Below are 15,420 nucleotides of genomic sequence, written 5' to 3' on the forward strand. Positions count from 1 at the left end.
ATTACGTGGAATTGGTAAATTGTATTACATTAAGTACCGAACTACAAAACTGAAATATTTACCTACCTACTATTAATTTTACAAATTTGATTCATAAATTCGGAATTGAATATACGTGCGTTACTATGGAAATCAATATGAAATGTCAAAATGACATTTCAGTATTCTATATTTATTCAATATTTCTATCAAGTACAAAAAAAAGTATTTATTAATACATAGAATTGTCAAGTTTATATGATTCAACAGACAATTTAAAAACGTTGTATATAAAAAGTTCTTTTTATCTTGTAATTATTATTAAGTGTTTTCCTACTTTAGTTTAAAACTCAGTCATTATTGATTATATTTTTTTGAGTTGAGTTGAGTTGAGTTTAACTACATTCAATTCCATTATTTCGTGGTGAAAAGACATGATACGAGGGTGGGTCAATAATTCCTTAGAAAAAAGCATTAAAACAGTTTTTATTTTTGTATTTTTTTTTTATTTCTCAACATAATTTCCTTGGAGCTCAATACACTTGGTTAGACGTTTCTCAATATTTTTTAAACCGTCAGAAAAATAAGTTTTCGGAAGGTCCTCAAAATAAGCATTTGTCCGATCGATGACTTCTTCATTTGAAAAAAAACGTTGTCCACTTAGCCATTTTTTTAAGTTTGGGAAAAAGAAAAAGTCACTGGGGGCTAAATCTGGCGAATACGGTGGGTGGTCGACCAATTCAAACTTCAATTCTTCAATTTTAGCCATTGATCGTAAACATGTGTGAACACGGGCATTGTCCTGATGAAAGAGGATTTTTTTCCTGTTTAAATGAGGCCGTTTTTCTTCAATTTTGTTTTTTAGCTGGTCCAATAAAGATGCATAATAATCCCCTGTTATTTTTTTTCCTTTTTCCAAATAGTCAACGAAAATAATTTCACGTGCATCCCAAAATACAGTAGACATAACTTTACCAGCTGATTTTACGGTTTTCGCCTTCTTTGGACATGGTTTGCCTTCGCAATCCACTGCTTTGACTGTTCTTTCGTCTCGGGAGTATAGTGGTGTATCCATGTTTCATCTACAGTCACAAAGAGACGAAAAAATTCATCCGGATTGCGTTGCATGAGCGACAACAGGGCTTTAGAGGCCACCACCCTATTTCGTTTATTGTCGACTGTGAGCAAACGCGGCACCCATCTTGCAGAAATATTTTTCATGCCCAATTTGTCATGTAAAATAGAAATGACGCTACCTTTTGAGATCCCTGTAACCTCAATTATCTCACTCAACTTTAATCTTCGGTCACTTAACACCATATTGTGGATTTTATTGATCATTTCTGGTGTAGTCACCTCTACAGGACGTCCTGAGCGTGGTTCATCCTTTGTTGATGTACGACCACGTTTAAATTCATTTAACCAGTTATAAATAGTTGCAAGTGAAGGAGCAGATATGCCGTGAACTAAATCCAACTCATTTTTTATTTCCTTTGCTGTTAACCCTTTTATATTAAAATGTTTAATAACAGCTCTAAACTCAATTTTCTCCATTTTCCATTTTTCCATTTTCCACAAGCAAATTTTTTTTTTAAATGTACGAGAAACACACAACAACCCGACCAATCTGATTGAAACTTCGCAGCATACTGAATCGGTAGTGCCGCTGCATGAAAACAAACCGCTTACAGTACTAGTCGCGCCACCTGTCGGCTTTTCTAAGGACTTATTGACCCACCCTCGTATTACTTTGACAGCCCCGTTTTCTGATCAGCGGACACGTGCAGGTGTTTATCAAATAATAATGTGAGATTGTCGACAATAATAATAATGTAAGATAGTCGACAATAATAATAATAATGTTTTTTTTAAATAAAATCTCCGATGATTAGTGATTTTTGCCAAAAGATCGATTTAAATTAACGTGCTTACGACGCCGAGGTCCTTTTTATACTAAATTATAATTGAATATCGAGCTCTTCAGCCCCCCCTTAAGACGCTCTATTATTGTCATGGAATATTATGGATCAATAAAATTGATAATGCGGTAAGGAGCGCGATGCAGAACCACACTTAGGCTCCTTAAGTCCTTAAATAATAAATAAACTAATAATAACATAAAATATACGTTGAATTTGAACGACGCATTTCTTCAACATGTCGGTTGTTGTAAACACGTTTTTCAACGACACCGGAGTTAATCTTTCTTTTTCGATTTGTTTCGGTGTAGATATATATATGTATACTACTACTACACTAATGTATAATAAGTTTCTGCGGTTTGCACATTGTGTGTGCCTTGTTGAAATTTTGTATTTTATTATTGATTTTATGAAACGACTTCATTCACGATAGTTGTTATAATTTAATTGGGTTTTTCCATGGTATGAATGCTTTGGAGTTGCATTTTGTTCTAGTAAATCAAATATGATACCTCTCGCTAGTTTCCGGTTTCCAGTTATTTAGATTAAAATGTATTTTCTTAAGTAATAATTACTTAGGAAAATATCTGTCTAACCGAAAGAAAATAAGAATAAATCATTTGCAATTAGTTAAAAGCATACATCCATCAGTGAAACGGCAAATAATTTTCAACAATAGGCGGAACGAAATTTTGCACTCATTGCCAATCGGAGAGCGATAGTCGAGCTGTGAGCACGTCAATTTGTTTTGTGATGGCGTTGGAGGAATATATTCTTAAATCGCTTAAAATACTTGAAAAAGAAAACATGTCAATGAATATACTATTATTATTACGAATATAGTAATAAACATAACATAAAAAGGACGCATCTTGAATTTTTATGACAAATTATATTTCGTTCGGCTCGCGTCATTTGTACAATCCGCGCATCGCCTAGTCACGATCTTTTTAGACCATGCCTCAGCTGATGTATATATAGCCTTAATACATTTATTCAACCGTACGGCGACAGGGTGTATGCATTATTATTAGCGGGAACATCGTAGTTATCACTGGATATTTTGGAAGTAGAATGAAGTGGGTATGAACGTCGATATAAGAATGAAATAATACTTAATCAAGATGTGAACGTGATGATTATAATAGCGAGGTAATGATGTACTGGTAAGATCGATATTATTAAGAGATTAATTATAAGAATGAACTGAGAGATAAGTCATTCTAGTGGAATAACGGATATACTGTGTCGAGTGAAGAACTCTTGACACTAGCAGTATGTCTCGTCACGGACTCGATGAGTTGAGTGAGGATTCATAGATTGTCCTTCTTATTTATATTAAAGTAGTACATATATTACAATAGATATTGTCGTAATTACCAATCAAAACAGACACTACTGATATAGTTATGATTGAGGAAATGCTGACAATTATTATTGCTTTATTGTTTTGTTTTAACAACAAAACCTACATATTATTAAAGTATGTCATTCATTTATTGCTAAGTAATATGATTGCTACATATTCATTCTGACGCCTTTCATCAAATCCTTTTGAGACACCGCCGCGCTGTACAACAATATTTTTTAACACGTATGTTCGACGGTGAATTAGACATAAAGGAAAAGTAGTCAATAATAAAGATTCATAACTCTTATAGAACACAGGAAAAACACTAAAGCGCGAAATACATTATGGTGCATGTCGCGGACTATCACGCTGTCACGGCGATAAATTTAGTCTATGGTTTCGTCATTCTGCATAATATTTTGAACGACCACCACCTCTGTAAATTCAATGATGGACTGTGCCAACTCTGATGTACTAGTATTTTGAATTATTATTCATGCTGATTTCAATTAATTATAACACTTGTGCGCGTACCTACGTACAAATTACTTGCGATATTATATTCATAGATAATGTTTTGAACAGTACCGAACCTGCAGACCATAGCTAATAGACGACATTGTTATAGAAAATACATAGTGCCATCCGCTAAAAACAAAAAAAACACGCAATTTTGACGTATGTCGAAAATGTGTAGGCGTATTAAAAATGATAAAAAAACGTTTAAAACGTGGGGTGACCTCATTGTTGTTTTGGTGATTTCGGCAGATTTTGTTAACTGACAATGTTCGTTTAAAGCAATGATACTCAACGTTTTTTTTCTTCGGGCCAAATACATATATTTGTAAAGTAACGCGGGCCGCATTACTACTGGTGTGACCAAAGAAATCATGAAACCCCCCTTTTTTACAAAACATTTTTGAGAATTTAAAAATTATGCGTATTTTTTTAAATTAATCGTGTGCAATAGCAACACTCTTATACCAGATCTGATGTGGACCATAATGACAATCCTCTTCGGGTGTCACTATCTGTGCGTCAAAGTCGAACCGAATCTCAAAATATACGAAATTCCTGATAATAAATATGTTTCGGGCCGCACATAAAAGCTTAAAGGGCCGCAGGTTGAGTATCGCTGGTTTAAAGGTTCAAAATGTGCTACGGGATAGGAGCATCAGTCTGATAACATTTTACGACATTACTCACTTTTTCCCGTAGCGGTAGTTTACTGTGACGTCACGTGATTAGTCCGCGACATGCACCCTAATGTATTTCGCGCTTAAAACATATATTTTAAGGGAACTTTACTCTTTGTTATTTCCATTCAATTAGAACATAACACGAATAATCGATTCAAAATTCGATTTAATCGAGAATAAAACATCGATTTCATAAATTTCGATTGTAATCACTAATCAGTTAACCACACATCCCTACCACTGATATTATCGTTCCTATGGTTGGTAGACTACTCATGAGATGAGCATCGGTCGCGTGCCGAGACTTGTTTCCTAACATCCGGTCGGCTATTGCTTCTTTCTTCGCTTCCTGACGCCGTGGATGACCCTTCGCTACTCGTATTACTATAATATCTCTTAGCCACCATGAGCCAACATGAATATGTGGCAAAAAAGGACTATTTCCATGAAAAGTAATGCGGACGGACACCCGCTGAGATCAATTCTGATGAATTTTGTACCGACAAATAAGAAGTAAAGTGATATTATATTACTTGCGATTTTTTCAACATTTGCTTTAGTAAACCCCTCGTGTAGCGGAAACACTTGACATACCTAATGAATGCGTAAAATTGACAACCAATATTTAATAACTAACTAGTAGGTACATCCATGGCCCCCACAAAGGGGGGGCTGACAGGGCTCTAGCCTAGGGGCCCAGGCTCAGGAAGGGCCCGGCGTGGCGAGTCGACCAAATAAGTGATATAAACACACGTCACAAAATCTTTCTAATGGTAAAAAAAGTCACCTGCAGTGCTATTTTTCTTGAATACGGTTATTATGTATCGATACTCGACAACTCCATAATTCAAATGGATGCATTTGAATATACAAAAAAACACAAAATATACACATTAATTTTACCGCGTACACCATTTGAAAATCGCTACTGTAGAGCAGCATCACACTGCCTTTGTCTTTAACGGTAGGTAGGAAGCCCGCCAAAAATCCTAGCCAGGGGGCCCGTTTCAGGATGTGGGGGCCATGGGTACATCCATTAGTTTATGTGCCAAATACGTCATATTTCATTTGCTACTTTGCTAGGTAGATTGAATTATATCAGTGGCGAGGGGTTAAGAGGACGTTCTACAGAATTGGCCTTGAGAATTGAAAATATGATTTTTTAACATGTGGTCCATAATATCTGGTCTACTAGTTAATATAAAAAGGTCGTGTCAAAGTTGTTTGTGTTAATAAATTTGCTCTGTGACTGATCCGACTCATATTTCACATTCATTTCATCAGGGCTGTCGAAGACATAAATCATAATATATATTTATAATTTTAAATTTTTATTTATAATATATATTATTTAAGTTTTGTGCATCTAATGCCGGGTCCACACTGGCAACAAGTTAATTTGCTGGCAACCTCGTTAGATTTTACGATAATTATTGTAAAATTTCTTAAGCAATTATGGTAAGTATCGTAAAATTTAATGAGGTTGCCAGCAACTTGTTGCCAGTGTGGAAATGGCTTAATATCCACTGTGGTTCACGTAGTGGCATGGACCTGGGGTTAGCTAATTCAGGAAGTCAACACCCATGATAGAATTTTTTCCAGTTTTGGTTGCATTATATTCCAAAACTCTTCTGTAAAAATCGTTTCCGAGTTTATAAATGGAAATTTCTCGGTGTACATAGTAAACAAACCTACGAATAAAAAAAGACAAAAAGGAACATACTGATTCATCGCAGTAAAATCTGGTAATCAAATTCGCCATTTTGAAAAGCGACGATTTTGCGTAAACAAATATCACGTGGTCTGTACGTGTGCGGCAAACTTCGAATGTGTTTGTAATTTTGTGCAAAGTGCGAATGTAATGTTTTCAAATAATTGATATGGATTAATTATACCATCGTATTATTTTCTCGAAATCATAAACATACTATAATAGTATTTGAGTATCAACCTATGTTCAATTTGAATTGGGTTATAATAATAATATACCCGTATATATATCAATAGTATGTTTGCTACAAAATCCACCCAAGTTATCAGTACGTACTTGCACAGGTTTGATTAAAAACCATGATGAAATTAACATTTAAAAAATATGAATGCTTAATATTATTTTGACAGCCCTGTTTTCTGATCGGCTTCATGTCGCAGGTGTTCATAAAATAATAATAATTCTCCGCGCGGCAGAAATTATCAGTAATAATAATAATATTTCTTGAAATAAAATCTCCGATGATTAGTGATTTTTGCGAAAAGATCGATTTAAATTGACGTAGTTACGACGCCGAGGTCCTTTTTATACTAAATTATATTTGAACGGCGGGCTCTTCAGCGGGCCCTTAAGGTAGATTGTTAAGATTCGACATAAATAGTGCACACTAAACTTTATCAGTCATACTTATTTGTTTTCATTGAACTAAGAATACAATTTTCAGATGGTGGTGGTTAGTTTTTTAAATTCAATTAAACCCTGTCTAATTCAATTAAACCCTGTCTAATTCAAGCCCAACACCATCTACACACAGTAGTCTAAATTCAACGAAAACAAAATAAATACGTTTGACTGACAAAGTTTAGTATGCACTATTTATATCGGCACAGCCTTCCTCCACCCTTCACCATTGCTATATTATATAATATAGATATGGCCTTTACTGACTTCCGTCGTTCGCTTTTCAAAACATCAAATGAATTATGCGTTATGCATTAACAGTGTTTCCCAAAACTGTGGGTACGTACCTAGGTACTTTAAAATGGGTCTAGGACGATTTGGCACCGGACAACTGGACGCCACGGAATTCGAAAATAAATAGACGTTAGGTACTTATAGGTACTTTAAAAAAATTATTAAATATTATTATTTATGCTTCAATGATTATAATACGAGTATTATGATTTACCTAATAGTTGGTAACAATGTAAATATGCAGACTTAAACAATGATTTAATCGTGCATATGTTTCAGTTCCAACGAAAAAAGAGTTTTTTATTTAATATAAAGCCTTAGGCATGGGAATTCTCAATCCGCGATAAAGAATACATTATGTTAAGAGTAAAGTGAATTCAAACTACTAAGTAGTAGATGGAAACTGATTAAAATACGTCGTCTAGACGTGTCTACGACAGTGCGGCGTCCAATTGTCCGGAGGCCAGTCGTCCCATTCCCTTTAAAATCGGGGAAATATTTGGCGGTTGCACTTTTTTTGTCGTAAAATTATACCTATTCTTTGTACTTTTCCTACTACATAGAATAGCTATAAATAATCATGTACCCTTTCTTTCAAAATACCTCCCATATACCTTAACAGTTAGTAAAATCGTCAAGTTAAATTCAACAAACAGAACAAGATACGCTTACCACAGACGAGTGGAAGAAGATCTACTTCCGAAGGCGTGAGTTACGAGATGAAATCCCGTGTCTGGCAAATTCTATCTTGTTTTTTCAGTGGGTATTCGTATCCAAAGTATGGAGTTCAAAGCAATTCAGTGTCTCGCCTGAATATAATCAACCTTGATTTATATACTTAGTTACATTTAAGTAGGTATATGATTTATACTTCCAAATAATTTATAGTGTATGGTTATGCAAATTTTTAATTTAATAACGATACAAAATTTACTGACTTTTAAGATAATATATAACTAAAGGATAGCTTAGTCATCATTACAAAAATTCTCATATACGTAATACATACCAAAGTATAATAAGAATATAATAATATATTATAATATATCTTGCGTTGAGTTGAAGAGTTTTTTCGTATATTAGAAATTCCTGTGAGAGTATTCATGTCGTCCAGTTAAGAAAACAAAAAAAACTTGAACTACAATTTTTTGGCATTTGTCGCTCTTTTAATTACCCACATCTGTTGAGTTAGTTATACAAACTAATTTCAAAAGAACGTCAAAGTTTGGGACGCGGTATTTATTTACAATTATGCACCACCTACCCACCCTACTTCAATACCGTATTAGTAATGAAGTTATTGTAGAGGTTGTGTAATGTTTTATTCGTTTATCCGTTTTATCATATGGTCTCCCGTTTGAAAAGTGTGATACTAATGAAATAATATTTGTGAAAATCAATATGTATATACATATATCATAATATACGGAAAACGTAATTATAATATCGTCTTTTAAGAAACAACACCGCGTAAGTCCCCATTTGGCGGTTTTGAGTTTTGAATAACATTCGGTAGGTGATTTTTTTTAACTAAACACAAAAAAAAATAAGTTAAAAGGTATCAATTTTCAATTTTTTGGGACGTTTTTTGTTTCCCCTGAAAATTTTAATTAATTGACTTCCGCGGTGTTGTTTCTTAAGCGACGATATATTGTATAAAAGTACACGCGCACCATTATGATTTCTATATATGTCTCCAAAAACCCATAAACTTTCTATTTTTCATAACAAACATCTTACGAATAAAAAAAATGGCTTTGGCTGTCTTAAAAAGCAAAATTCAGTCAAAATATAAATCCATAGTTATTGGAAAGGTTTGATTTTCCTTTATTATTATGAAACTGGACAACATAATTACGGAGTTATCGTGGTTCGATTCCTTGTTTTTTTCCTGATATCTAAAATCAAGAAAAATCAACAAAAATAATAAAAAAACATTCTTTATTTAAACTCAAAGTAACATCGACTTATTACATATTATTATTTTATGGTTATGTTAATCAATAAGTTATCTCTAATGCAGCAAAAAATATTTTTGGATAATGCGTAATTTATACTTATCCTTTCCTTTCCTTTATATTTATATCTAATCTAATTTCGGTATGGTTACTATAATTGACTTGTCTCAAATTGATAGTCTTATATGTTTCCGCAAGGTGCCTCTGGTAGGCGGAGAACTCACCTTAAACACAGTTATGTACTTCCCTCCCAATTGACATTTATTAGACTAAACGCTTCATAACTTTGCACTCCGGCTCTGGGATGAAAATGATGTACCTACCTAATATATTCTAAAAATATATTTTTACTTGTATTATCTATTTATTTATGTATTACTAGGTACATATTATATTAATACAGGCGAATATCATTTTCATCACGCCCACGGTGGCCGCGCGGCTTAAGCGTTGGACTATAACGCCGTAGGTCCCAGGTTCGAATCCTGGGTCTGGCAAGTACACATATTGTTTTTCAATTTGTGTGTGTCAGGGTATGGACCTAATAGTTTGAGCAAGTGGCTGACATCCATTTCTCGTAAAAAACAAAATCTGTCAATACAAATCTCTACTCTGTGGAGGCCCATATGATCCTATTAGGATCGGACATGGTCGAAAGAAGAATATCATTTTATCTAATTTAAGACGATATACATCAGTGAAACGGCAAATAATTTTCAACTATAGGCGCAACGAAATTTTGGACTCGCTGGCATTCGGAGAGCGAACGTGGAGGTGTGAATACGTCAATTTGTTTCGTGATGGCGACGGGGGTATTAATTCTTAAATCATGTAAAGATGACTAAAAACGTTACCCACTTACTTGAAAAAGAAAACATGTCAATGAATATATTATTATTGTTACTAATAGAACAATAAACAGAACATTAAATGGACGCATGTTGGATTTATATGGCAAATTATATTTCGTTCGGTATGCGTCATTTGCACCCGCGACCCGCAATCCGCGCATCGCTAGCCACGATCTTTTTAGAGTTTTTAGACCATGCCTCAACTGAGGTATAGCTGCGAGGTAATCAGACAAAGAGACGTATCAGTGAAATGAAAATGCACAGTTATAAAACTTATACTCTACCAACGACAAAGATGACCACCAGGGATACACGTCAAAACTATGAAGAATGGTAAGTATGACATAAGCTGGCATATCGGTTTCGATGTCATACGAATAAGAAAAGTTTGAAAATCTTTCTTGTGAACAAGTACATATAAAATGATTCAACTGGCAGTGAAGTTCTCACGGGACATCCTTACCGCGTGCATATTTAAAAATGAAGTAACCATACAGATCCAGTGCCATTGAAGAAAAAAACCACTATTAAATAATAATATAATAACTACGCACAATAAAATATTCGTTTTACGTTATGCAATGCCAGTTTCATTCATAAGAACATTATTACTATTTTCTGTAAAAATGAATCAAGCAGTAAGTCAGTGGCTTCGCTTACGGTTTTGTATCTAGACGCCTCAATTAAAACCAATTATTTATTATACGAGTTCGCTGATTTCTATAGAAATAAAACTAATCTCATCATTTAATGTGATCCGTAAAGGCCACCAGTATTTGCACATCAAAGCCCAAAACTGATGTTCACACACCATTAAATTGTTAATATCTTATGTACATGTTGAGCAAAAATTACTTTAATTATGTACCAAGTGTTTTTCGTAATATTGAAATGTTCTTTATCTTCATTTCAATAAAAATATAAATTTAATTTTAAAATAATGTTATTACATTCATTCATTCCACAAAACGATTAATAAAATATAAATTCGAAAACAGGCCGCCATAATATAACAAGAATTTGACGGCAGTTTTGGTTTATTACTTGTTAATGGTCATACTATAAAACGCTAGAGATACACAGCCCACTGACTATTCTTAAATATTACCAATATTTAATGCTCGTTACGTTTACTTGGCAGATTTTCTACTTACATAAATATTATAAATAATACAATATTTTACCCTATATTTCTCCACACTTGGGTAATCTTTAACCACACCCAGAAGGTAGCGCATTTTCCTTTATTTTCCCTGATTCTTTCATTATAGGCATTGCAACCCACCCACTGTGGAACTTTGGTGTCCAGGAATCGTACTACATACTTATCTACTCCCCTCTGTTTGTTGCAAGTTCTCTCCAATATCCTTAGCCTTAAGGAGGGATGCTGTGTCTCGTTATACACAGTCCATCCACCACAGTTTAGGTACCCGACCCTTATTTTCCCTTATATTAAATAGGACCATCTTGGATGGTTGGATATCTTCCATTATTGAATCAAGACTCGCTCAATAGTGTATTCCCACTTTCACGTGTGAGAATATGTACGAGTTTTAATCAGAGGATTGGAGCGTACCCTTTTTTGAGTTGCTCCGCTCCGGGACCTAATACTGGCTCCAGTTCCGCTACAGGGTCTGCTCCACTCCGGCGAAAAGGGTATTATATGTATACAATATACACATCCCATGTCTCTCCTGTCAAAAAAGTGAGGTTATTTATCACTCGGTAGTGTTGACGTACTTCAAATAATTCCAGTGTTGCAAAGTGTCAAATATATCTTCGTTGTATATTAAGACGAAAATTGAATAATAAAAAAAAACATCCGGAGCAGTGGAGCACTACAAATCTTCGGTGCTCTTTTACTTTTTATTGTTAGGGCCCCCGAATCAGACGGTGCATCTGCCCTCCACGTCCATAAATCTGGCATTGATTGGCTTTATAACGTCTTAAAAATGAATGGCTTCGTCCAATTTAAATGCAGAACTACATATTATACATACCTACTGCGTTAACTCTCGATTCATAATAAACCTAACTATCAGTTCTAGTTAAAACATGGGGCTTTCTTAGCCGGTCTCCAAAATCACCTTATATTTGGATAAGCGGCATAAAATATACCAACATTTTAAAGTCACAAAAAGCGATCAAATGTATTTTTGTAACGTTGTGCAAGTAACTTACTAGTGCATTGCCTACTCAGCGTTGGCATTTTTCTTACCAGATCTAGAGCATTTTCCTTTCTAGTCCCAAAAAAATCGAATGTGGCGTTAAATTTAGTGTTTTTTTCATATATTAATAACTTTAAAGCTTTCATAATAAAATTGTTGGATTTTTGTATAATTAAAGTCACCGTAAGAGAATATATTTGACTATGTTCTTAAAAATCTTCCTGACTTTGATCTTGGTAAGAATTAAGTAAACCTATATGGGGAATTATTTTATAGTACCTACCTAGGTATTGTCGATTTTTCGTCGACAGTAAAGGGTAACCTTCTATTCTATACACAAAAGTGCTATCGGCAGTTATCGAAGGTAGTTTATCATATTTTTATTGAGGTATTATAATTACTGTAACAATAAGTTAGCTGTCTAAACAGTCAAAACTGTCTATCTCGCTCTAAAGTTAGCATAGCAAAGAGAGGTGCTGTTTAAACATATCACTTATCGTAACAATTGTAACTAACTTATTGTAAATATTATAATACTTCAATACAAAAATATGAAAAACTACCCTCATAGCAAGCAGTCTTGTGTATAGAATAGATTAGATTAGATAGATTTCAGGAGGCATTCCTGAAAAAATCAATCTTATTTCTTTGAGATATTTTTGTTCATTTAACCACGATGTTTTAAAGTTTTTTTTTAATTGACACGAAATCTACCATTTTATTTCCAGCTTTCTTCTTTTCTTACTACGTCTGGCATATTTTTGTGGACGAGGATGTGGCTACACCAGTTGTACAGATTTCACCCGTCCTTGAAAATTTATTCACGTCCACTTGGCACTGATAAATAAATCCGATTATTCCATAAAAGTAGCAGTGAGAAATATGATTTATCGCTTCCCATATCAAACAGGAAACATAAGTTGGCAGTAATAACAACAGTATGGGGGCCATCTCAGCATATATATTTCATTTCATATTCTCATAGCGATTACTAGTTGCAACATCACATTAAGTATATATATTACACCGAATGTGCGAAATTGACTATTACATGAAATGGGCAAAATTTTGCCTAAATCATGAAAAATGCAAGCCCGTTGCCTTATTCATGAATTAGAGAAAATATCTGGCGAGTACGTGAATTCAGCAGTAATTTTTCTACCTAGTTCATGCATTGGACAAATTAGATAGTAGCGCTACGGTGGTATTTTTGGCAATTAAACTAAATGTGTCAAATGCTCATGCATTGGTCAAAATGTACTTATATTATCTATGGTCAAAATAGAATAGATGATCGCGCTCCGGTGGTGTTTTTTGCAACTAATCACACTAACCAAATGTGTCAAATGTCTTTGTGTAAATGAATTTTATTCAGAATTACAAAACCGAATCTAACCTAACCTAATAATAATAATATTATATTATGTCAAATTATAACTAATTAAACCATCCGTATTAAATTTACTTTTTCTTCTGTCATGTTGACAGTTTAAGAATTCCATATCCTGGCGAATTCATGTACTCGGTAGAAAATTTACCTTATTAATGAATAAGGCAACAGGCTTGACTATTACATGAATTAGCCAAAATTTTGCCCATTTCATGTAATAGTCAATTTCGCACATTCGGCGTAACATGTACAATAATCTCACAAGAATCTTCCAAAAAATCACACAAATGTGACCTTTTATCCAAAATTCAATATCAATTGATACGAATACTGTAATTTTAGTAAACATAGCAAAACTGTCAAGACGACAATAAATTATCAAGTACAATTATTGATTATACTTACATATAATATTATATAATAATTGCCAACCAGATTACAAAAATTAAAATTTTAATCTGTAAACGATACAAGTCTATTTGTTCAAATTAACAATATTTTAGATCCGGATCTAAAATTATAGTTAGGTTTACATCGACTAGTTAAAATTTTAATTATTCCTACACTATGGAGTCGCTTTACTCTTTAAACTCAATTAGTACTTATTGCCTAAATTTATAAAAAAACTAAAATAAAATGTTTTCTTTTGTTTTACAGATGGATCATGTGCTATGCGATTATGGAGATATTCAATCAGCATATTCTCTACGCGAATAATATGGTAAGCTATTTTATTAATTTCATAGCCATCCGAGTTCTTAATTTATAATTATATTGATCTAATCCGCCCACCGTGTATGAGAGACTAGCCAGCTGCGCGTCTAATCAGCGTGTTGCGGGTTCAAATCCCGCTGCCTGGGTATAAAGTTGGCATTATATTCTCAGTCAATAAGTTTAGCTAAATATAATCAAGGATTTGCACCCAATGGGTTAAAAGAATAATGGCTGACAGAAACAATTAGGTAGGTACTACTTCCATTTTCCGTTATAGTTCACACAGGTCAATAATTTACATGTATGTAATATCAAAAAAACAATAGTAATGAATGCCATTTACTAGTAGGAAATAATTATGTTCTTTATTTAAAAAAAAAAACGAGTTAAAATTTGTTTAACCTTACGTATAGGTAGGTAGGTTCCTCACTTCCCACCTCCCAAAGTTTTAAGAGGTCGGAAAATAATGAGTTTCTATCTTATTGGATTTAAAAAAAAAAACGAGTTAAAATTTGTTTAACCTTACGTATAGGTAGGTAGGTTCCTCACTTTCCTCCTCCCAAAGTTTTAAGAGGTCGGAAAATAAAGAGTTTCTATCTTATTGATATCCACAACCATTACATTACAATTAGAACAACAATAAATATTGCTTTATGATAGATATTTTCCAGAATATAAGATAAAAATCTTCAGCACGTCGAGGATTTTTTATCACAATTACGATGTACTTAATTGTGACAAAGTACATCGTAATTGTTTAGGCAGCTTTGTTGATTCTGGATTGGATAATGATGATTTTAGTTCCGAATTCGGCCAACAGACAACTTATTTTGGCCCGTCTATAAGAGATAAATCTTTGGTCATTTTTCAAAAGAATTATATTCTTGCTTTTTCGTACAAGGTGGTTGTTAGTAATTTTGAACAATCACAAACACCCAAAAAACACATAGATATTGTGTCCTCACCGGATCGAACCCAGAACTCTCGGGTGGAAGGCCAGCGCTTTACGCACTGCACCACGAGAGCCGCCAATTTTTGCTCATTGAATCGATAGGACGATCTCAAAATGATCCCACGAATGGAACCAACCCAATCGTAAATACGTCAACTTCATAGATGAAGGAAGTATCGACAAATGCGAAGCCAGTCGCCATATGCATAGACAAAGACTCTGAAACCATATTCGGGTTATAACTTAAATA

At 33.9% G+C, this 15,420-nt stretch overlaps 1 long non-coding RNA gene across 1 annotated transcript in view; it reads left to right on the forward strand.

Annotated features, from left to right (window-relative positions):
- LOC147063280 (uncharacterized) overlaps window positions 1-15,200 on the forward strand; it is a 60,702-nt gene extending 45,502 nt beyond the window's left edge. The window contains exons 3-4 of the long non-coding RNA XR_015072138.1: window positions 14,162-14,631; window positions 14,751-15,200. This is a non-coding gene — a long non-coding RNA (uncharacterized LOC147063280). The remainder of the gene's footprint in view (window positions 1-14,161; window positions 14,632-14,750) is intronic.
- Window positions 15,201-15,420: the final 220 nt, after the last annotated feature.

The sequence above is a fragment of the Rhyacophila brunnea genome, unplaced genomic scaffold (genome assembly GCF_057557595.1).
Source record: "Rhyacophila brunnea isolate RB1 unplaced genomic scaffold, BYU_Rbru_1.0 scaffold_9, whole genome shotgun sequence".
NCBI classification, from domain to species: domain Eukaryota; kingdom Metazoa; phylum Arthropoda; class Insecta; order Trichoptera; family Rhyacophilidae; genus Rhyacophila; species Rhyacophila brunnea.